Here is a 25,409-nt window from a genome sequence, read left to right as displayed (position 1 = left end):
CCAGTAATTAATTTACGCATGGCAGTTTGTTTGTTTTTCTCATTAATTCCAAAATGAACTGTTTTGAAATCATTGTTTTTTTCATATGTAGAGATGTGAAGGATCTGAAAAATACAGGGAGAAATCCCCCTCCCTCATTTTTTCTGACACTTTTTTCAATTTTTTCAATGGAAAAACAGAAATTTGGTGTGCTCCTATGAAGTATTTTCCCTTTTAGGAGTGAAATGCTCTTAAAGACAAGATGGGCATGCTGTACACATATACAGCTCTTAAATTTCAGGTGCATTTCTGCACCTAGAAGAGTAGACAAGCTTGTTTCAATTCATGCAAACCTCAAGTTTTTCAAAGAGCTGCATGAGGATAAAAATGAAGGCTCAGAAATAGAAGTTTCAGGCACTGGTTGTAGTTAAGATACTTGCTGATACTTTTGTTTTTAAATGTGACAAATTTTGTACATGATTAAAATGCTATAAGCTCTAGTGAGGCATGTGAACAGGTAACTATGGATATCTATACTATACAGGCCAAGAATAATTTAGTATTTCATCTTTAAATTAGCACAGAGGAGGCAGGCTTGCCATCTCCCTGCTTCCACCTGCTGCTCCCCAGCCCCACTCGGGCTGTCAGGCTATGGCAGGTAGATCCTTGTACCATTGCAACAAGAAATCCAGGCTTTTGGTTAAATGGATTTATTCAGAAATCAAATCATTCCCATAGATATGTCCATAGGGTTACTCAGAAGCAAGGTAGGCATCTAAGCAGTAAGAGCAAGATTGACAGGAATAGTAACACGTGAGAAGATCTTTCCTCTTAACATACACGGCTGCTCCTTCCCCCTCCCAACAGTAAACAGAACTTTTGGCGCGAATTTGTCCTGAAAATGTCTTGCATATTTGTACTATCAAGTCGAGACACTGAGAAAGCAAGAGATCAAAGTCGAGACATAGCAATGCATGGGAGTGAGCAGTCTACAAGGTCATGAGCACTGAAAGTTTCTACAGTCCATTAGATAAGCACCTGCAATAAGCCTGTGAAAGAAATAGTTATGGCATTGGCAATATGACATCAAGTTACAGCATGAAACACTGGTTCAGAACAACAGGTCAGTATTGGCATTAGCATTGACATGACAGCCTAGTTGATGGAGGGGAAGGCAGGCACAGAGGGGAGAAGCGTGTGCACATCCTCCTGTGTTCCTGTTTTGCTGGAAAATGATGTCATTTTCCAGCATGATGAGGAGTTGCAGGTCATGCTGAAGCTCAAGTCAGTAAAAACTGCCTCCAAATGGGCAATTTTTAATAGAACTGGTCTTCAGCTCGCCCTGAGGCTTCTCCATCACACTGGGAAACGATGTCATTTTTTGGCATGATGGGGGAGCATGGGAGTATGCGCAAGCTTCATGTGCGCATGGGACGTATTTCCCTGCCCTCTCTGCCCCTACTGTGGCCCCCAGCAATCCTGGGAAGAGGGTGATTATGGAGGCAAACTCAGAACTAAACGTTCACTTGAACAATACATTCATTTAATGTAACAAATTAATTCTTATTATTTTCTTCTCTTTCAATTATCTTGTTTCATTTTAAACCATGGGGTTGGTATCGTCTTTACCAGTGCAGCATTTGCCTCCTGAGGTGCTAAAAGACCTCATTTTCAGAAGCCCTCACTATCCGCCCACAATAACTGAGACAGAAAGGATGATCCACCGCTATCACAGACTGTCCTTTAACTGCTGCTACTCTTCTGTAATGGTGGGAGCTGAAGAAGGGAGGGCCGCCGCCACCTACCCATTCTTCAGCAAGAGAGACTGGCTTGGTCTCCTTTTTAAATGGAGTGTGTTAGCGTCAACTCATGTTAAATTGGAAAATGTTTATTTTATTTATTTATACCCCGCCCTCCCCACGAACGGGCTCAGGGCAGCTTACAACGTAAAATATATATTAAAACATCATAAAAACATAAAACTAATTTAACAAACCAATGCTGCTCCTGCAATTTTTGCAGTTAGAGAACTATGATGCATAATGTCTCAACATTATCAGTTTGACCCATTTTTACACACCAAATTAATATTATGGGCCAATCCAGATTTAAAAACTGGGAGTAAATCTTTTCTATGGAAGGCTTGGAAGACTAGGGGAGGAGGTATTTTGGATCAGTTGATAGGTTATGAGGATAAGTTACGTCATTTTCTCAGCTGAGGTCTAGATATGATTTGTCAACTTTGCTGAATGACAATTTTTACAACAACATTTGTTACTATCCAAGCACAGCCCTGAAGCATTGAGTGTTTCAGTGTCTCCCCCATTTTTGGAAATTCATTTAATCTATGCAAAAAACAAAACCTGCAATACCTGTGTATAAATATTTGGTGCTGGTTAATAAATACGATATGCAGAATCTTAGGAATGAATGGAATAAGCAGTTAGATTGCCCACTTTTGCCAAAGCAATGGGATAAGGCCTTCTATGCTAACAGCTGGACTCTGCAACCTGGAGGTGATGCTCATCATGAAGTTTTTAAAAAGAAATTTTAAAACAGGAAACAAACATGAGCATCCCTCAAAATGGACATCTTTGTTGGTCTCACTCAAAATTATTTCTTCTCTAAAAGCAAACTTGATAGGATTGACATCAAAGGTATGTAAAAATATTCATTTATAAATTAAGGAGGATGAAAACCCATAACAACACCAAACAAGCACGAAGCCAGAGAACTGCCCTCCAAGTCACAGAACATTGTTGGCCATCAATTAAAAGTGGGACAATGAGGAGCAGGAAGCATTTATAACATCCTGAAGGCAGAGAATTAATGTCTTCATCCCCTCCTCATTTACAGGATACTATGTTTTTAAATGACCTGAGTACTCTGAAGCTCAGTATGTCCTAGCTGGGATTAATTAGGATAATAGGAAAATCATTTCTTCCAATCTTCTTAACTGCAGATGTAAAAGGCCTTGGGAGAGTACAGAAGAGCAAGGTCCCTAACAGTTTACAGTAATGTGAATTGTGTGTGTGAAACTGGAGTCAGGGGACCTACATCTTAAGGTATGGATTCCCCGACCTCAACTTCTCCAAGTCTCATATTGCACAAAGAGTGAGCAATTTAAAAAAAACCTCTGTGTTGTGTTATTCGTTTTCAGGGTTAGATATGCTGCATTGTCATCTAAATGAACATCTATTTATCTGACTCCAAGATTTAGCACTGTCACACTGTTCTGTTATGGACAGGAATTTCTGAATTATTTATCCCTGTGTTCCCATGATTTTCACTGACTCCCAATTTGTACAATATTAGTTTATACTTCAGTTTTGAACATGGACCTTTAACTAGCTGTTTCAAATAGTCATTAATTCTTCTCTAATACATGAAATGAGAGGGATTAAATTGTCTTACAGCACGTTAAATTCCATACAAGTGGCTAGCATCATTTATCTAGCTGATGAACTAAAGAGCTGGCAGTTAAAATGCCTGACCCAGGAACCTTGGAAATCACATCTAATTCTCAGTTTCAATAATTTTATGCTCCAAGGCATGGCATGGCAGGAAGAAACTAGGACAGCCTAATTCCTTTAATACATGGCACAAATAACAAAATCTATCTAGCCACCAATGCTGAGAAAAAAATGTGCATTGGGAGAAAATATAATTTTTAACTTTTGTTATTTTGGGTGAAAAATATAGTTGCGAATTTTATTTAAAACAGACCATGTGTCCTCCATCTGTGCAGTACAACCAATAGTATAGCTTTGATTATGTTTGGTTTTTAATTTTATTAAGTAACAAGCTCAAGTTGCCATTTAAGGTAGTGCACTCTCAAAACTGTTCTGTTTGTTGGTTCATTTTCAGTACTTACTGAAACTAACATCAGTTTTTTTGGACCTACAATCTGCTCTGAAATGTGAGTGGTCTTCAAAAAAATGCACATTATAACCATTCAGGGACACATCAGCACATAGTACAGAAAGTGAATGGCTGAGTCACACAAAAATCTTTAGGAAAGTAACAGCAATATGACCACTAGCCATTGCCAAGCCAGCTGTCATGAAACTGATAGCTGGGAGAGAGCCAACAGCATAACTTGGAAAAATGCCAGTATACTGTTAAAGAAAGAACCAAACAGAATTAGGGTGAATACACACAAAGCTTGAATGGGAAATGTGCTGTGGACCTGGGCTCTTTTTATGGAATTATGTACAAAATTATCCTTTTATGGAATTATGTACAAAATCCCAAACTGAATCAAACATAGGAGGAACCAATTTTTCTTGTTCCCAGATGTTGTTGACTCAGGTTCTCTTAAAATTAGAATGTGAACTGGCTGAACCTTGTTACACTCATGTAGCAACTTGCTTGACACCTTTGCTAAGACTAATATAGTTCCTTACATGACTATTTTTTAAAAATGCTTACTAAATACGTGAAAGGAAAGACATGTTTGGTATCTGGGTTAAAAAAATCCAAAAGCATGCCAAAAACATGGGAGGAACTCTATCCTGGAGTCACAGTCATCTATGCCAGTAGTGGATGGAGGGCAGGAAGCAGCAGAGCTCGTCCTGCACTGAAACTTGCACCCATTCATTGAGGAAGATGGGTTGTGTTCTCTCTTAATCTACAGGCAGAATTTTAAAGAAATCGATTTGAAAAAATTACAATATACCCACATATCAATTATTTTGTTGGGACCCCTGAGCATAATATGATCTAATAAAATTATATTCATGCATAAAAATGGCATTTATAGAAGAAAAATAGGCTTGAGAGTGTTATAAATTCACCAAACATCCTATTTTTTCCATTCCAGCAAAACCAGCCTACAGCTTAGGTCTGTACCTTTGTACTTAGCTTTTCTCTTCCATTTAACTAATAAACAGTGAAGTATTGGCCTTGGATCCCGAATTAGATTTGCCCACTAAAGGCCTTCGAATGAACAGGAAAAAATACTATATCCTGTCGAATTCAAATGTAGTAGATGGAGATGCATAATTTATTTTATCAATTCTAATTTTATCAATTCTTTCCATTTTTCGTTTTAAACTGAAACAAATTAAAGATCAGCTATTTGTGTATTTATAAACACAGTTCAAGCCTATGTTAAAAAATATACAACAAAGCTATTCAAGATCTCTAGTACATCTGGCTAAACATTCAAATCTGCGTTAGGATTTTAACTGGACAGATGTTTAGATGAATCAGAACTACACACAAATTATCCCTGTCACCGACCGCAGTGGTGAGTTTTCAAGAACAACATGCTGGGGTGGGGGTAAGAGACCCTTGCACTCTAGGATGGACCACTGCCACCAATTTCCTCTGACTAATCATAAGCTCAGAGACCAAGGAAATGAAGTCTCCAACCATACTGGTTTTTAATAAGGAATTCAGTCCTGCAAGGTAGACCACTTGCTAGCTGAGTTCCTCTAAAGCAGTTAACTGGTAGATGAGCCAACAGGCCAAGTGGCTGGATTCAGAGTGAAGCCCAAAACCCAGTAACATCACACAAAAGGATCAAGAGTGTTATATTTATTAAGAACAAAGTGAAGATTAAATATGTATAAAGTATGCAAAGATAAGATAGTAAAACTGTAAAAACTACTTAATTCAAATCCCTAAATGACTTAACAGGATCCTCTGCCCAAAAAAACAGATGTTAGCTTACAACCTGAAAAGCCCAGGCTAGTCCAAGAACAAGATGGCCAAAGGCCAGCAGCCATATCCAACTAATTGTCCAAGAGCAAAGAACTAACTTAGAAATTCCATTTTTATCCTGGGCCGTTTCCACACGGCTTACCTCAACCCAGAATGCTGTGCAACATGCCAAAAAAACCGCGGAAGATCACGTTTTCTCGTGTGAGTTTTGCGCGATGTTGTGCAACATTGTGTGAAACTTGCACGAGAAAACGCGATCTTCCGTGTTTTTTCCGGCATGTTGCGCAGCGTTCCAGGTTGAAGTAAGCCGTGCTGAAACGGTCCCGTATTGGCCAGCAAGATGGGACAACTTTAAGAACCACTCAGAGTGACGCCCATCAGAGCAATTATCCTCAACCTGTGCTCTGATAAAGAGATGGAACGGAAGGGACAAACTTCCCTCTCTCTGGCCCTCAGCCTTGGCCCTCTCATAATCTCACTTGCACCTGGGTTCTGCAAAACATGTCCAGGCTTATCTCCCCAGGAACTGCTTCCTCCTGAGTTTCTCTAAGAGCGGGACCACAAGTGATGCCTGACACAGGTTGGACACTAGTCAACTTCCCTCAAGTTTTGATGGGAAATGTAGGCATCCTGGTCTTGCAGCTTGACTCTCTGACTGCTGTCCAATGGACTTTTCAACTGTCACTTGTCCAACATTCCGCCAAGCTGCCTACATTTCCCATCAAAACTTGAGGGAAGCTGGCAAGTGTCCAACCTGTGTCAGGCATCACTTGTGGTCCCGCTCTAAGAGCAGAACCACAAGTGACAAAAGGCACAGATTGGACACTTGTCTGCTTCCCTCAAGTTTTGGTGGGAAATGTAGGCAGCTTGGCGGAATGTTGGACAAGTGACAGTTGAAAAGTCCATTGGACAGCAGTCAGAGAGCGAAGCTGCGAGACCAGGATGCCTACATTTCCCATCAAAACTTGAGGGAAGCAGACAAGTGTCCAATCTGTGCCTTTTGTCACTTGTGGTTCTGCTCTAAGTTTCATAGAATTCTCCTTTGAGGCCTAACCAGGCAGATCTGCCTTGAGTTTAGCCAAGAAAGAAGCAAAGAGCAGGCTGGTTTCTTGACAATCCCTCAGCAGTTTTCATGTGTGAAACTTTTATTCTCTTATTTATTTCTTGCTCTACGACAGACCAAGAAAAAGCCCTTTGGGTTACAGTAGACAGCTCACTGAAAGTGTTGACTTAGTGTGCAGCACTGATTTTACAAAAGACAACTTCCATTTATGGATCCTGAGGAAAGGGACTGACAATAAAAGTGCCAGTACAATAATGCTCTTATATGGCCTCACCTGGAATACTGTATATAATTCTGGTTACCACATCTCAAAAAGAATATTAAAGAATTGGAAAAGTGCAGAAAAGAGAAACCAAATTTATCACAAGGGTGGAGAACATATTCTATGAAACAAGGTTAAAGTTTCTGGTGCTTTTAAGCTGAATGAAAAGGGTGACTAAGGAATGACAGTACTTACATCTATAAAATTACATGTGGTGTGAAGGAAGTAAATAGAAACTTTTCTCCCACCCCCTTAATACTCAAACTGAGGGTCATTCTATGAAACTAATTGACGACAGATTCAAGATGGGACAAAAAAGAAGTACTCCTTCACACAATGGGCAGTTGACTTGTAGAACTCACTGCCGTGGACTGTGCCAAGGCCAATGGCTAGTTGGACAGATTCATAAAGCAAAGCCAATGGTAGATCTATAAGCCTTGGGGACTGTGGGTTCAGAGGAGGAATACCTCTTCTTGTTAGATGTCAGCAGGGCTTTTTTTCTGGGAAAAGATGTGGTGGAAACCAGGACCACACAATGACATCACTTTGGGTCAGCTGGAACAAGGGTTTTTTTTTTTGAAGTTTAAATAGCCCTTGGTGAAAATGGTCACATGGCCAGTGGCCCCGCCCCCTGATCTCCAGACAGGGGAGTTTAGATTGCCCTCCGCGCTGCGGCGCAGAGGGCAATCTAAACTCTCCTCTGTCTGGAGATCAGGGGGCAGGGCCACCGGCCATGTGACCATTTTCAAGAGGTGCCGGAACACCATTCCACTACGTTCCAGCAGAAAAAAAGCCCTGGATGTCAGGGATGCCAACAGATCAGAGGTGTTATCTATGGGCGCTACTTGGGGCATACGACTAGCTATAGTCAGAGGCCGGATGCTGCACTAAATGGACCATCAGTCTGATCCATAGTAGCTCTTATGCACTTAGTCTGAATGAAAAATTATCTTGCTTAAAAACATATTTTATTTCTTAAATTTATCACACTGTTGGAAAATGTAGAAATTTAACAGCCAGAAAAAAGAAAGAAAAGCAGGCAATTTCTGAAACTGTCTTCTTTTCTCTGCTGTTTAATCTTTCTAGAAATGTTTTCAGTGTCTTTCTTTATCACTTTTCTTTCATTTTAAATTCTGACCACTGCCAGTAATGACCTCTCCCTCGGCTACACCTAAGCACAATTCTTTCCATTCACTTCTTTTCTCAGCATGGACTTGACGTTTTCTTTCTGTCTTTGCAATAATGTGCCTCCAAAGACACTTAAAAAAATCAATAACCCTTGTACAGCTTTAAGGCTCTGGCTCCCGGTGCTGTGTTATTTAGAAAATTATGTGCCTCAGTGTTACTGCCTGCCTTAAATAGCTAGTGAGACCTTGGGGTCATTATGGACTACATCTTTGTCTACAGTAAATGTCGTAGAACATTCAGCACAGTTACTACAGACATTAGAGAGCAAAGAAGAGGAAAGAATTGGGAACAAAGAGGTTAGATCCGTGTATTTAAAAAGTTTGTGGAAAGAAAGCAAACAGTTAAGCACGGTCATGAAGGGAGAACGAATCAAGTGAATCGAGAGATGACAGACAGGCAGATTGTCTTTTCAAGACTAGCAGATTGGCAGATGACAGTACTTTCTTCAGAAATCAGGAAAAAAAGTCCCTTTAACATTAAACTGTTAGAAATGGGAAAACACTGGCATAATTGCAAGTGGATAAAATGCTGCCTGCTGTTATGTTTCTAAAGGAAGAAGGCAGAAGAGTCGGTCGGAGTCCTACCACTGGTCCAATGCATCAGCAGTGTCTGATTTCAAAAGCCATTCCCAGCTCCCCTACCTTTTCTTCTTAAAGGCCGTCACCTCTAATAATACTCTCCTGAACTACAGTGTAAAAGGCTGTTCCAGAGAAAAGGCTAGCAAAGGAAAAATATTAGCAGTAGAAAAGTCATTTTGGCTGTTTCATTCATTATAGTCCACTCAAATGAGCCCTTGCCCCTCATGGACAGTCATGCTTGAGGGACTGCCTCACCTTGCATGTTTCTGTGTGGCTGTTTTGTCCTTCCCATTAGGGCCTATTTTCAGTATTTATTTATTTATTTAGAATATCTCTATTCTGTCTCTTCAGAGTCCTACAATTAATGTTACCAGGCAGGGCTGGATCTATGGTTGCTGGCGCTCAGGGCAACCAAAGACCGGCCACTTGCGCACGCGCTCCCAGCACTGCGTGATGATGTCACATCTGTGACGTTATCACACAGGGTGGCACATGCCACCCCACGACAAGCTGGCTGTCCTGGTGCGCCGTAGAGCTGGCGGCAGCAGCGCGAGTGGCTGGGAGGCCACCTGCACCATTTGCCTGCCCTGCAGGATAGGGGGCGCGCAGCAAGCTGGCCGCCCCGTCCTGCAGGGCAAGCGAATGGTGCGGGTGGCCTCCCAGCCACCCGCGCTGCCTTTCGCCTGCCCCACTGGACAGGGGGCGGCCAGCTTGCCGTGCTCCCCGTCCTGCCGCCCGCGCGCTCCTGGGGCTGGCAGCTGCCCCTGGCATCCCCTCTTTGGCGGCACCGGAGGCAGACTACCCCCCTGCCCCCCCCCGTCGGTCCAGCCCTGTTACCAGGTCCCCTTACCCTCTCAGTAGGAGAGTGGGTATCCTGCACTCACCTTCTCAGTGTTCCTCTCGTACATGCTCCCATGCCTATGTGATGACACTTCTGGTGACATCACTTCCTGGCGACATCATTGCCCAGGTGCAGGAGTGCATGTTTGTTTCACAGCAGGCTGATTTCGGCCCCAAATGGCCCATTTGAGGCTCAAATCAGCCTGTTGCAAAGCATGCTCTTGGGCAGTGTGATGATGTCACTCCTGGGAAGAGCACCGCCTCAGGAGCATGCTCAGGAGGCCTGTTCCCGCATCTTTCTCCCCCGCTGGCCAAGTGAGTGACGGTGGAGGGTGGAGCAGGAAAACCCCACTCCCACCGGGGGACTGGTAACCCTATCTACAATTTTAAAAACACAGTATAAAATACAAGCCATTAGACAAACAGCATTAAACAGAGCAGACCAATAAAAAGAAAAGCTAACCCCCCCTAATCTAAAGCCGGGGTAAAAAGATGTGTTTTAGCCTGGTGCTAAAAGAAAGTAAAGTAGGCACCTGGCAAACCTCAAGGGGGAGGACATTCCAAAGACAAGTGCCACCACAAAAAATGCCCTGTATCTAATCACCACCTGCCTCACCACTGAAGGCAGGGGCACAGAGAGCAGGGCTTAGGAGGCAGATCTTAACTAGCAGGCGGAAAGCATGGGAGGAGATGGCTCTTCAGGTACCATGGCTGCAAGCCATTCAGGGCCTTAAAGGTAAGAACCAGCACTTTCAATTGCTCCCAGAAACAGATGGGTAGCCAGTGCAGAGCTTTCAGCACAGGGGTAATATCGGCCCTGTAACCAACGTGACAATAGCCTGGCCATTGCATTTTGGACCAATTAAAGTTTCCAAATCATTTCCAAAGACACCTCCAAAATGACTTTGCTACTCCTAAAGTTGTCCTTCCTTTGCTAGCCTTTCTCTGGAAACAGCCTTTTACACTGTAGTTCAGGAGCATATTACAGTAATCTAATTTGGATGTGATCAGTGTATGGATCACAGTGGCCAGATCATGCTTTTCAAGGAATGGCACCCACTAGAGCTGATCACAGGCAAAGGTCTGGATTCAGGCATTTCTAGTGGCTGCCTCATGCCCGTGGAACAGCCTCCCAATAGAGATCAGGGGAGCTTCTACCTCCTGGCTTTCCAGTGAGGCTGTAAGAGAGTGCTGGCGGGTGCATGAGGTATTTTTTATTGGTTTTTAATAAACTTTTATTACTTTTTAAAATATTTATTGCTTTATCACCCTGTCTCTACATAATGGCATCTTGAAATGCTCAGGAGAAAGGTGGGCATATACATATTTTGAATAAATTACTGTAATAATTCTCTTTTTATTTAACAATTTATTTCCTGCCATTTTGCCCCCATAACGGCCCTAAGGCGGCTAACAAATTCAAACATGCATACTAAAATCACATTATAAAACCATTAAAATCAACAGAAACTGAAACAAAAATCAACAGAAACACATCATTAAAACAGTTAAAACCACAGCTTAAAAATATACAAAGACATAGAAACAACAATTAAAATATTTAAAACAAAACAGAAGTTGCAGAACATATTCTAGAACAGAAGGCCCAATGAGTGCTGGCATTTCGTTACTTCTGTTCAAAACACAATGCTAACATCTTTCTAAAAGCATTAGATATCCCATCTCACCTAACTATACAATGTGAATACTAAGAGGTAGATTTTGCCTTCATTATGCCCTAAGTGACTTGAATTATCAAGGCCATTTAAATGAAGGAACTACAATTTATGTCTCTCCATGAATTATGCATCATTTTCTAAGGACATCCATAAAATCTTATGCATCTGAAAGCCATTTTCCATTGTTTGGAAGGGTGGGCAGTGGTAGTCTCTCTCCCTATTCCAGTCCTTGCTACCAGTTCAAAATAAGTAGAAGAATTTTACATTTCTGTAAAAAATGCTGCAAAAAGCTCTCACCTAAAAAATGAAGATGAGGAAAATATAGCTTGCATGATAAATATGCATTAGTTATCACCATTGCACAAGCATAAATCTATGTTCTATTCAGGTACCATCACTCCTTAATTAATAATAAATGCAGGTAACTATCATTTTTAAGTGCCAACACTATGTGCCATGGCTTATAATGTTAGTCATATGCAAAGTGAAGATGAAAGAGTAAGACAATTTCAGCAACTCTCAGTATACTGCTAAAAGTTGCTCATGTCAATTGTATTTCATGGTTTAATCATGCAGGTATCCAAAACACAATGCATTAACTGCTCATAGGAGGTCAGCATCTGTCACCCATGACAGACTATGCTTGGCTGAATGAGACATTCAAAGCAGTTGCTGACCTTTGCTAGGAACTGAGTTTTATCTACAGCAAACTTAGGGTTCCTCAGTGCTCGCTGGTGAGTACTGCCATTGGCGGTCATCGCATGGGCGCTGTGCTGGTGAGTATTGAGTCCCCCTCCCCCCAGGAGGGTATGGGGACCTGGCAACTCTAGCAAAACTGGACAAAAGTTTGGCATAAGAAAGAAAAGATAAAATAAGAAGTATAAATAAGTAGCAAGGTAAAAAACAAAGAAGATTACAGGTTATTGAGGAGGAAAGATAATATTTCTGGGTCCATAGATAAAGACGAGAAGAAAGAATGGCTTAAACAACTTTAATACAGGGTTACCAACTTCCAGGTGGGCCTGGAGTTTTCCCAGAGTTATAGTTGATCTCCTGGACAAAATAGCAGCTTTGGATTGCAGACTCGATGGCATCCCATCCCCACAGAGCAACTTTCCCTCTACGAAGTCTACCCCCCCCCCCCAAAATCTCCAGAAATTTCCCAGGCAATTGTACTTTAACATGGAGAGCAACTAAATCCTCTTGTACAGCAGCTTCTAAGCCTTGTTATAGAACTAAGGTCACATCATTTTAAAGCAAGACTTTCAACTGCCAGTTCCCTAACACTATTAAATATAAGCGCAGGTCTCTTAATTATACATTCTATGACTCCATCTTTCCCTTTAGCTGATATACAACAAAGTAAATTATATATTTTACTAAATATTTTCTAAATATTTCCAAGCTAGTTTCCTACATGTTCAGCAGTGCGCGCGGCAAGTTTCAGAGGGCCCTCAGACAAAATGCCTTCAGAGGCTACCCTTCCCTGAGCAGACCCACCTCCCACTCAGCTGCTGATGTATTTGCTCCCTTCCCCTTGGCCCAATCCCCACGGCTGCCTAAAAGGAATGAGATAAGGTAGTGGCTCCTCTTTGTTTGCGCTACTGCACATTCACTCGAAGCAGTTAGAACAGTTAGCAGCATTTGCAGAGAGAAGATACAGCAGGTCCAAGATGGAGCCAGAGGCGTTGGCAGTGGGGTCCTAGGCTGTGGCAGGTACCTGCAATAATGGTTTCAAGAATCTGGTTTTTAACATTTTGACCATCTTTTGGTGAACTGATTGTTAGTTAGCTGGAATGAGTGATTTGAAATTTCCTTAATGGAAATGGAGACCAAGATAGACATGCTGGAGCATTCATGGGTATTTATGCACGTGTCCACAATCAAATTCATGCTGAAAGCAGGGAAGTGGCATGAATCCTCCCCAGCCCTAAATATAAGGTGCTAAACCCCGTCCTCTCCATTCTATATTTTTCTCCTGATTTGGTTTCTGAGTCTCTCTCTACATGAGACATCTGACACATGAAGAATATGTGTTGGGAGATGCAATGTAAGCTAGGAAGAGTAGTTTAAAAAAACAGAGCTGGCAGCAAGGCAAAGGATTTGCTATACACTGGAACTGTGTGAAGGGACTGTGAAATGCCAGAAGAGAAACTTCAGTCCATTATAACTTCTCCAGGCCCAAGCCTGGCTCTGGAAGGCAGCTCCAGCCTATTTCTATTCCTCGCTGCCCTCTGGTTGCGATCCCACACAGTTTTAGACTAGAGAGGTGACACCGACAGAGCCGTTGGAAGGTGAAGATGAAACTGACAAGCCCTTTGAGGAGCGATCTCCACTGGCTCTGTCTTTTAAAACTATGCTTCCTGGTTAACATTGCATCTCCCTACACTTGACAAAAAAGTGCCAAGGCATCTTGTGTAGAGAGACTCTAAGTAACACCTGAGTAAACACTCACTGGAAACATTTGTTTTCATTTGCAAAATGAGCAAACTTTTATAGGGCAAGTTGGTCCTGTTTCAGTCTATTTAAATAGTTATATGGTCATGCAAATACAATAGCTATAACATTAATTTTTAGTTTCTTCATCAGATTAAATAGAAACAACCATATAATGCAATACTGCAAAAGACCTACCAGACCAGCATGTGAATGTTTTGCAAAGTTTCTGTTGGTACCTTTTTGTTGATGCTTAACTCTGTCACTCTGTAGGTCTCGGCCACTGGGGTCAGACTTCAGAAATAAGTTAGTTTGGCATTCCTGTTTCACTGAAGATTTGTTTTCTTCCTACTCAATGATCTCACCAGGGATTTACTTGATTTTCTTGCTTCTAACAGATGTCCACTTCTTTCTTTTTATGTATTATAAATCATTTACAGAAACAGGGAGGAGTCCCATGGCACAAAGTTGTACAAAACACACAGTCAAAAATTCAAGTAAACGGGATTTACTTCTATTGACCTGCACATAAAGCTAACACAAGACATACACAAATGGAATGGAATCAATTTCTGTAGAAAAAACTTTAAAGACATGCTTAAAAGGAAAAAAAATGACAGTATGGTCAATTAGAGATATATTTTACAAAACGTTTGTTTTACAGGCTCGTCTGACATCATTACCTTTATTTATACATGTATATATTTCTACCTCATCTTTCTACCTCATCTTAGGTCACCCCTAAGGACCAGATGAGATTTTAGTAACTTTCCTTTTTCTACCCACTTTTGCATTTCTGCTTATGTTTATTTAAATATCCAACTAGTGGCTATTCCAAATGCAATAATTCTTTATTAAACATGGTAACTAGAGTGTGCATATTGAGAAAACAAGCTGAAATCACACATCAAACTCATTGGTTCGGTTCATTATAGCAGCTTCTGGAATGCTGAGCCAAATCCAGGAAACGGCTGTAACGACCCCCCCCCCCCCGCCCGAGTTTCTGCATTTCATTTTGGTACTCACCATGCAGAGGCTGAGCATGCAGGCCAGGCAGTGGGGTGGGCTGTCCAGCAGCCTCTTGTTTTCTTTAACTGCTAGAAATCTGTCATTGTGTGCGCCCAGCTGCCAACACTTGCCTTCTTTGGAGCTCATTGTTGTGTGAGTTTCTATGTGCTGGATCGATGGGGTTTTGGCTGATGCAGTTTTTGATTAAGCGCAAATAGAGCCTTGTTTCCCCTCACCCCTTGAAAGGAACAGTGTGTGCGTGCGCAGCTGACCAACACTTGCCTTGATGCACACATTGCCCAAGCATTCCTCAGGGTCCATAAACACCAAACCCCATTGTTAGGTGCACTCAAACTTGGTGGGTTAATAGTTTAGAGGGAAGAATGTTCTGTGTGATTCTGGTACCACTGCGTGCAAAAATGACTGCCCGAGAGCCTTATTTCCCCAACTCCCCCTTGAAAATAAGAGTGTACATTTGTGCATGCGTGTCCAACAAGCCAAAACTCATGAAAAAAAAAAAAAAACAGACGGATCAGTTCTGAGCCGGCACTGCCCCAGCCAGAACAAAATAGTAATTAAACAAGATTATTCTGGAACCCTCTGGAACCAAAACTGAAAACTTTCTCAGTGCATAATCCTAGTGATGGCTTCCCTTGTCTTGCTTATCTTCTTTCATTGGTGTACTCTCTCTTTTATAGTTTTTTTAGCTCCTCCCTTTTTTTGCTTTTAATAGCTGTGGATATTGAATACTAGATTGATTATAGAGCCCTATGGCACTATCTGCCCTACAGTTCATCTCAAGCAACTACCAATTTGTCTCAGGTTTTGTTCGATTATTGTTCTTTGAGCAGTTCAGACATGTTCAAGTGGATAAGGATATGTCCATAGACGTGATTTCACTGCTTTCTCACCTGATTAGGTGGCTCGCATCAATCAACCCTCCCCCCCTACCCCGTCACTTATCTGCCACTACCACTACCAACTATTAAAGGGCAAATAGTACAAAGGAAAAAATAAGTATGGGATTTAAGACTTAGATTCTCTATGTGTCTTGGGGTTTTGCCAAAGACCACAGCTAATCTTGTAATCAGATCTTGAGATCACTTCTCATACAAGATCACTTCTCACTTCTCTGACTGTGCAGATGCAAAAAACAGGCAATGTACTCTTTCTGATATCAATTAAAGAATGCATCTGACTGCACAGGCGCAAATGGAAAGCTTTATACAGAACAAAATACAGAGCTGGGTGTTATTCACATATTGATGACTCCCAATACCAAAGCTTTGGACAATTTCATTCAGAGGTCTCATACAAATATTGAAGAGCATGAGTGAGATAACAGAACCCTATGGCACTCCATAGGAAAAATTCCAGCCAGTTGATTATGCTCTAATCAAACCAAAAAGAACAAAACACACAATGCCAGCTTCATATTCCAACTGATGGAGAAGAACGAACTGATCAACTGTGTCAAAAGCCTCTAATATATCTAACATTATCATCAACTGTCCCCTGTCCAACTTTAAACAAAGATCTTCCACCAGTACAGCTAAAGCCATATTGGTTTCAAACCCAGGCCTGGAGCCAGATATATCATCCACCATCACAGATTCTTATCACCCTCGCCAGAAAAGTTAAACTGTAGACTCAGCTATAATTGGCTACCTCATCCTTAGCCAATGAAGTTTTTTAAAGCAAAGATGTAGTAATTGCCTCTTTCAAAGTTCTAGAAAGACATTAACATTTTTAACCAATACCTCTAATACCTTCTCCCACCATGATTTTAGTAGACACTGAAATCAAAGAATTATTAGGCACATAATCGAATGAAGCCTGCTGACGTAAAATCAGTCCTGCCTCACCAATCTTTTGGAGTTCTTCGAGAAAGTGAATAAACGTAGATAACAGCAACACGGTAGACTTGGGCTTTCAAAAGGCTTTTGACAAGGTACTGCATCAAAGACTCCTGAGTAAGCTTAGCAGTCATGGGATAAGAGAATAGGTCCATTTATGGATTAAAAATTGCTTAAATGACAGGAAGCAAAGAGTAGGAATAAACAGACAGTTGTCATCATGGAAGAAAGTAAGCAGTGGGGTTTCACAAGGATCAGTACTGGGGCCAGAGCTATTTAATCGCAATAGTAAGTTCATAAATGATTTGACACTGGGGGTGACCACTGTAGTGGCCAAGTTTGCAGATTATAGTCATAATTAAGCTAGAATATTGTTTGCTTTGATATAAACTGGAACTAAGGCATTCACCATTCCACATTCACAACCATTAAAACAGACCTCAATGCATGCAAAGTGTTACGTTTGGGAAAGGGGGATCACCCTTTTGCTAATTTGATATATTTGGGGGGAAATAATCACAAATGTATCCTTTCTGAATGTGATATGAACAAAGATTTTTCTATTCTGCAGTTAAAATATTTTAACTCCTCAGCCAGGAAGATACAAACGCAGGGAGAATTAGAGGGAGGGATTAAGGCAAGCCAGGTAGTTTGATGAGTTCATGTTTGCTTCAGTCTTGCAGCCACGGAGAGCTTTATTTTTTTAAAAAAATCATTGCAAAAAGAGGTGGCAGAACACTGACTGCCTCTGAGTTCTGTGCCCCCTAGTAGCTGTAGACAGAACTGTACTAAAAAATACCTGGGAAACCTTCTCTGAATGCCTGATTTATCCAGGTTCCGGGGCCCACAAGAGCAGATGAGTTTGTCCTCCTTTTCCCCATCTCTCAGAGTCTCTCTACATGAGATCTTACACAGGGACACTCAAATGTAGGGACATGCAATATTAGCCAGGAAGAGCAGTTAAAAAAAAGACAGTGCTGATGCAGACTGCTCCTCAGAGGGTTTGTTAATTTCATCTTTGTCTCCCAGAAGGCTCTGTTAATTTCACCTCCCCTTCAGGGAGGAGCAGATAAAAATAACAAACCCTCAGACGAGCAACCTCCCCTGGCTCTGTCTTTTTAAACTATTCTTCCCAGCTAACATTGTGTCTCCCTACACTTGTGCATCCCCCTGTAAGATGTCTCGTGTAGAGAGACTCTCAGCAACCCTGCACATACAGGAACGCTGATTGGTGGGGCAGGACACATTTTGGGTGGGGCACCTGCAAGCAACACTACGGCTACAGGCCTGAGACAAACAGAGGTAGCTTTAAAATTCTATAAAGACTGCCACTAATTTTACAAAACAGGGCAAGAAGCCTGCTAGTGATGTGGGTAGGATGGGGAAGTATGGAGTAAATCTCTGTGTAAACGCACCATTGGCACTGTGAGAAGACCTTAGAACTGAACAGGGAATAGTCGCCATGTAGAAGCAACCTAAAAGTTTATGAGCATACTGAAGTAAATGGTCTTAAAAGGTTGTCTTTTCTTAGGATGCAAACATCAAAAGCATTTCAACACTACTTGTATCCTGTGGATTATTTGCTTTTGTCACTGATGCAATTCCACTCTCTCCTTCTGAGAAGGAAACTCCTTGGCCTCCCCCAGCCCCCAGGGTAGTTTAGTTCATAGCTTAAAAAACCACCTTCCTATAATTTATTAACTCTATTGCTTCACGTACTAGTAAATGAAAATCTTTTTAAAGAGACAGGTCAAGTGTTTTGAAGTTGGCTTTTCCCATATTCAGCATATTAAATAAAGCAGAAATTCAACTTGGGACAGCAAGAGTTTTGTGGTTACATTCTCTTAAGAAACAGGTAAAGAACTGCAGAAATATTTGGGAGTCAGTCATTTGCCAGCAGGAAATGTACTTGTATAATTAAACTGTCATCCTTGTAGATAGCTTATTACCAGCAGGTAATAAGATATGTGTGTCATTAGATGCCATTGTAGTGTATTTCACACTGCAAGAGATTAGGTACATTTTCAATGACGGCACAGAATGATCAGTTAGATATTGTTGCTATTATGGACATTATAAATCACAATCCATGGTTTAATAGTTTAACAATTATCTACTGTGCCAATGTTGGAAAATTACTAGCAATGAATAGCTACATTTTCACCCGGGGAAGAAAGAATGCTAATGAAAGATATCATACCAGAAAAAAATCCCTCAACAGTGGTAGAAAAGTTTGCTTAAATATTGTACAATTACATATATACAACAAACTGCTGCTTGTATTTAAAGTACAAAGCAAGGAGGAGAGAGTCACAGTAGAACCGCAAGAAGAGGAGCAACCAATGCTGCGACAGACTAAGTATAAAAACTTAGAAAGTACAATAAATATCAACGAAAAACTTCTTGTTAGTGAATATTTTTTCTTGTTTTATAAATATCTTAATACAGTCTCAATAACGCAACCACTGCCAAACAAACATGAACTCTGAGGCAGTCGCCTATAAACAATCAATCAAAAAATTGTAGCAAACCAATTGTAGCCGGCCCCTTGTTGGGTCCATGAAGGGATTTTTCTCCCATATGATTTGGGTCCACTTAAAGAATAAGCAGAACAAGAATTTTTTTATGAGCACTGAATGCATTATACCTACCTACTCGCCCTTTTTGGATCCTCTGGAGCACCTCCTTCCATGCACCTACAAGAGATGAGATGATTGTTATTTATTTGAGAACTATATTGCTTATTTGGATGCTAGTGGACTGTGATATTTATTGATATTTACAGATTGGCCATCACCTTATTATATATGAGAGAATCTGAAATTTTGTATAATGCTTATTTATTGTGAATGATGGATATCTATTAATTTTTATTTACTTATAGCACTTGAACATTTTGCACTTTAATAATTTATAAATGTATATATAGTCTCCTCACATTAGTACAGTTGCATTAGTCTCTTTCTTGTATAATTCCCCAGGTGTGGTTTTCCACTCTTGTTTCCAGTATTTTCCTTGGGGAAGGCTTCTTTACAGTTAGAGGCTAAGAGAAGTGGCTTACTCAAGGCCAACTGCTGAGCCGTACCAGGATTCGAACCAGGAAAGTGCTGATTCACAGTCCAACCACTTAACCACTATGCTACAGCAGTACACTGTGTAATCTGCCTTGAGTCTCCATGAGAACTATAAATAACATACATAAACAGGTGTACTCTAAAGTGCCTTCTACGTCTAGTATGAAACCTCTTATATATATGCAGGACTGATGTTAGTAGACTATATTTTATATTCCTGTATTCACTTAAAATAATGCTTCAGATTTGTACAGCTAAAAATGGCCTCGCAGTTAGCTCTTTTTGAAATATGGCCACTGGAACCCAAAAAGCCAAAAACAGTGTTTCTACTCATGCACTAGAGCTTCTATCCATCATCTTAAGTTTTGATGTGATCATATATTTCCCATGATGGATTTTTCATTGACTTATCATGGATCTGCAATGATCCCAAATGGAAACCATTGCAAAATATAATGAAAGCAGTAACGGACTAAGATCTAAATAAAGATAGGTAGCCATGTTAGTCTATCTGTAGCAGTAGAAAAGAACAAGAGTCCAGTAGTACCTATAAGACTAATAAAACTTGTGATAGGGTATGAGCCGTGCCTCAGGAAAGTTCATACTCTACCACAACTCTTGTTAGCCTTATAGGTACTACTGGTGTCGTAAGCCAGCCTTGGCTGGGCTCTCTACCTGCTGGCAATTCCTCCTCAGAGGATGAGGGGCTGGAAGAGCCAGCGGAGCCAGCAGAACGCCCCCCCCCCCCAGTCCCTGAAGAGCCATCCAGCGACCAGCAACCAGGTCCCTCAGCGCAAGCTAGAGAGGGAGAGGGGTCGTGCAGAGAGGAGGAGGAACCGGCGCCTCAGAGATCCAAGCCTCTCGAGCCGGCAGCAAGGCGAAGGGCTCAAGTGAGGGAGGCTGTTTGGGAATGGCGAAGGAGTGTGTGCCTGTTGGCGCAGCAGCAGATGAAGCTGGACGCTGAGGGCGAGGCGGGGCAATCAAGTGAAGGAAAAACACCTGGCCCTCGTCCTCTTACACTGTCCTGAGCATATAAGGAGAACACTGGGCAGGGCCCAGCATGAGAGCAACATCGTTCACCACTCCTTGCGCCCAGCAGCTCAGCTCCTGGAAGCTTCACCTCTGCCTCGTACCCTGCCCTTGCTTGGATAGACCTCCTGTTTCCTGACTTCGGCTTTGTCCTCAACCACTCCTTACTTGTTTCCGTGTTTGACTGACGACTCGGCTTTCTGACCTCATCCTGGATTTCAGATTCTCGTTCGCTCGCTCCACTGACAGACTGACTTTCTGGCTCTCGACCCCAGTGTGTCTTGGACTCTCGCTCGCTCTCTCCCTCGCCCAGCCCTGCTTGTGATACGTTGCTCCCACCCCAACAACAAGTGGCATGGACATGGGAGCCGCTGCTGCGCTGGTAGCGCAAAACCAAACGCTCCAGCAGAGGGTTGACCAATTGACTAATGCAGTGGCCCAACTTCAGCAACAGTTGCAGCAGCAAGCCTAAGCAACGCTGCCACCCCTGCCGGCCATGCCCAAGTGCCCAGTAAGCCCACCGGAGAAGTTCGCAGGTAGTGTGGAGGAATTTCCCGTCTTCCTCGCCCAGCGCCAGCTGTACATAGCCTGCGCCCACGAGACTCTCCCGATGACCGGACCAAGGTGGGCTTCATTCTGAGCTTATTGAAAGGCCAACCTGCCAAGTGGTCTACCCCCCTGCTCCTTGAATCGTCACCGCTGTTACAGGACTATGCCGGGTTTGTGGAGCAGCTCCAGCAAGCCTTTGCGAACCCAGTCAAGGCTGAGAGTGCCAACAGGTGTATCCGATGCCTCCACCAGGGGTGGGGTTCAGTGGCAGCCTATTCAGCAGAGTTCCAGCTTCTGGCCCAGGACCTCTCGTGGAATGAGTCGGTGCTGATGGACCAGTTTGTGGAGGGCCTGTCTGATGAAGTCGTGGATGAGCTGGCCCGGACTGAATGTCCATCCACCCTCCAAGGCCTAGTGGTGCTATGCCAGCACATCGACTAGCACCTGGAAGCCCAGAAACAGGTGCGCAGCGAGATGTTACGGCAGATGGGTCCTCCCAGGCCAGCGCCTGTAACTAGCTACTTCTCCCCAGCCGACCTGGGAGTGGCATAATCTGAGGAACCCATGCATGACCACGCCTCACAGCCATGGAGAAGGCACGGTGACACACCCAGGGGCTTTGCCTGTATTGTAGAGGGGCTGACCATTATGCCAACGCCTGCCTGGAGAAGCGGCGTCCAGAGGTAGCAGCAAAAGCCAGGCCCCGGCTTGCGGCAGCCCACGCAGACTGGGGCGAGACATCTGTACTAATGGGGCCCTTGATGTTGGGGGGGGGACACACCTCCTTCTTCCCCTAGAGATTCGGTTACCAGACAGGAGGCACGTGGAAACAACCGCTATGGTCGATTCTGGTGCTTCTCGGAGCTTCACGGACCAAGAGTTTGCCCGCCAGCACAGCGTCCCCATGCGTGAGAAGCAAGTTAGTTCCTTGGTGGAAGCCACAGATGGGCGCCTTCTGAAATCGGGTCTGGTAACCCACGAGATGGAGACTGTGGAGATAGTCACGGAGGGCCACTGGGACCGACTCCAGTTCGATCTGGTCTGCATGCTGCACTTCCCTGTCGTGCCGGGCCTGACCTGGCTCACAAGCGGTAACCCCCTCATCGACTCAAAGCGCCAGGTAGTCCAGTTTCCCTCCATGAAGCCGGTCCCCCACCGGAGGCTGCTTGCCAGTTCCAGCGCAAGCCCTCAGAGAGCCTCACTTCTGCCCCACTATACCAAATTCGCAGATGTGTTCAAGGAAAAAGGAGCCGACCAGCTGCCGCCCCACCAGCCGTGTGACTTTGCTATTAATCTGATGCCCAATAAGCCCCTACCAACAGCACGCCTCTACTGCCTGAGCACCTGGCGCTCCAGGAATTCCTGACTAAGAACCTACAGTGTGGTTTCATTCAGCCCTCCACCTTGCCCACATCGGCACCAGTCCTGTTTGTGAAAAAGAAGGGAGGGGAGCTCAGACTGTACCATGACTACTGGGCCGTGAACCAGATCACAATTCGGGACTACTACCCACTACCCCTGATTCCAGAGCTCCTGGACCGGCTCTGGGGAGCAACCCGCTTTACCAAACTCGACCTGTGAGGTGCATACAATTTGATCCGGATTCGTGAGGGGCATGAATGGAAGACTGTCTTTGGGACTCGCTACGGCCAATTCGAATATCTAGTCATACCATTTGGCCTGTGTAATGTACCCTCAGTCTTCCAGAGGTACATAAACGACGTGTTCCATGACCTGTTGGACCGCTACATCATCGTGTATTTTGATGACATCCTGGTGTTCTCCTGGAACCCAGCCAGGCATACCAAGTACGTCCGGACCGTACTCCGCCGGCTGAGACAACATGGCTTGTACACCAAGCTCAAGAAGTGTGAGCTCGACCAGACAGAGGTAGAATTTCTGGGGCACCGTGTCTCTGCCCAGGACCTCCAGATGGATCCAGCCGAAGTCGACGTTGTGCTCTCCTGGCAGGCCCCCAGGAGCCAGAAGGATGTCCAGTGGTTCCTGGGGTTCACAAACTACTACAGGCAGTTCATCCCTGAGTTTGCTGACCTGGCCGTCCCATTAACCCAGCTCATCCGACCCCGAGTCCCCTTCACTTGGACCCGGAGGCCCAGCAGGCCTTCCAAGCCCTGAAGAACTGCTTCGCAACCGGCCCCATCCTATGATACCCAGATATGAATCAGCCTTTTATTGTTGAAGCTGATGCCTCCAACACAGCATTAGGGGCCATCCTGGCGCAACAGGACTCCCCTGAAGGTCCACTACACCCCTGTGCGTACCACTCTCGCCAACTCACACCTGCTGAGCGAAATTACACCATTTGGGAGAGAGAGTTGCTGGCAATCAAGGCTGCGTTCGAGACCTGGAGGCACCATCTGGAAGGAGCGCGGCACCCAATCATTGTGCACTCAGACCACCACAATCTGGAGCACCTCCAGACCACCCGGAACCTGAACCAGCGCCAGATCCGGTGGGCCTTGTTCTTTGCCTCGTTCCAGTTCACCATCCGCTACGTCCCTGGTGCCCAGAACAAACAGGCGGATGCCTTGTCCCAGAAACCAGAGTTTGCCTTACAGGATGAGAAAGCCCCCGTAGCTTCCACAATTCTTCCACCCGAGGTCTTTGCAGTGACGGAAGAGCCTACTTCCCTGTGACTCCGAGTCCAGCAAGCCCAGCAGGATGACCTGTGGGCCCAGCGCATCACTCAGCTCCTGCGTGACCCAGCCCAACCGGACCCACCCGGGTACCGGCTCCAACAGAACCTCCTAACCCACAACGACTGGAACTATGTGCCCCCTGGGTCCCTACGTCAGGAGGTGCTGCAACTGGTTCATGATGCTCCGGCCGCGGGGCACTTTGAGCAGTACAAGACCCTACACCTTCTCTCCTGAGAGTTCTGGTGGCCTCGTGTGTAGGGCAATATAGCCTGGTAAGTACAGTCCTGAGAGGTGTGCTGCTGCGCCAAAGATGTCCCTGGGAAACCGGCCAGCCTGGTGCAACCCCTGCCAACTCCAACAAGACCGTGGGAGTCTTGGACTTCATCACGGACCTTTCCCCGTCGCGGGGGCATACCTGCATCACCATAATAGTGGACCTCTTCACCAAGATGGTGCACTTTGTCCCTTGTCCCGCGACACCAACAGCTAAAGAAGCCGCACGCATATACCTGTGCCATGTCTTCCGTTTACATGGGATTCCTCAGCACCTAATCTCAGGTCGGGGGGGGGTGCAGTTCACCTCCCAATTCTGGCAAGTTCTCCAGGCTCTCCTTGGCACCCACATCCACTTATCTGCCTTGCACCACCCACAGACCGATGGGCAAATGGAACGAACGAACACCTTGAGTACCACCAGGTACTCAACAACAACAACAACAACAACAAAGTTTATTAGCCAGAGGCCGTCACATTCTTGAAATCAATTCAAAATTACATGATTGCACATCAGCGAGCACACACCATTTTAAAATAAATATTTAAAAGGTACATATTTCAACAAATTACCACCTTTAGAAATTTACTTAATAAACCAGTCTTTAAATAAAATAAAATAAAATTGATCAGTCCTACAAGCATAATTATTTGGCAACAATAGAAACTTAAAATATCGAGGCAATCATTAAAATGATAGATTACTATAATTTACATAATATAAATACCTAAAATTCAAATTACCTTATATTATCAAATTATAATAATACTTATCTAGGATATTGCACTAAGCCAGGATTTCCTCCTATTAATGACCATCCAGTCATATTTTGCCACTTGGAGCGTCATTTCCCTATTCCTGTCTGCTAACATGATTGTAATATAATTTTTCTCTCTTTCCCTGGAAGACTATCAATTATAAGTTTAATATATATTTCCCTAATATGATCATATATTTTACACTCAAAGAAAACATGTAATAGGGACTTGACACTCCCATCTCCACATGGGCACAAACATTTTTCATAAGGTATCTTCTTATATTTGCCTTCCAGGACAGCAGAGGGTAAGACATCATATCTTAACAGGGTAAAAGCTCTTCTATAGTCATGATTCTCCAAGTTATTTATATACGGCATTGGTGCAACCCTATTCATAATACTTCTTTCTAATAAATAGTTCTCAACTCTGGTCAGGTCATGTTGCCTTTCCACATCTAGGATTCTCTGTTTAATCAGGACCCTAGCCTATGCCATATTCATAGACAA

The 25,409-nt window shown here is 43.4% G+C and overlaps 1 long non-coding RNA gene across 2 annotated transcripts in view; it reads right to left on the bottom strand.

Moving 5' to 3' along the window:
- Window positions 1-25,409, bottom strand: part of LOC129336649 (uncharacterized) — a 54,819-nt gene that overhangs the window by 18,170 nt on the left and 11,240 nt on the right. For both annotated transcript variants that reach the window (XR_008597732.1, XR_008597733.1), the window contains exon 2: window positions 19,208-19,252. This is a non-coding gene — a long non-coding RNA (uncharacterized LOC129336649). The remainder of the gene's footprint in view (window positions 1-19,207; window positions 19,253-25,409) is intronic.

This window comes from Eublepharis macularius, chromosome 10 (genome assembly GCF_028583425.1).
Source record: "Eublepharis macularius isolate TG4126 chromosome 10, MPM_Emac_v1.0, whole genome shotgun sequence".
Taxonomy (NCBI): Eukaryota; Metazoa; Chordata; class Lepidosauria; order Squamata; family Eublepharidae; genus Eublepharis; species Eublepharis macularius.
The sequence above is the reverse complement of the archived record's forward strand: the minus strand, read 5'-3'. Positions and strand labels throughout refer to the sequence as shown.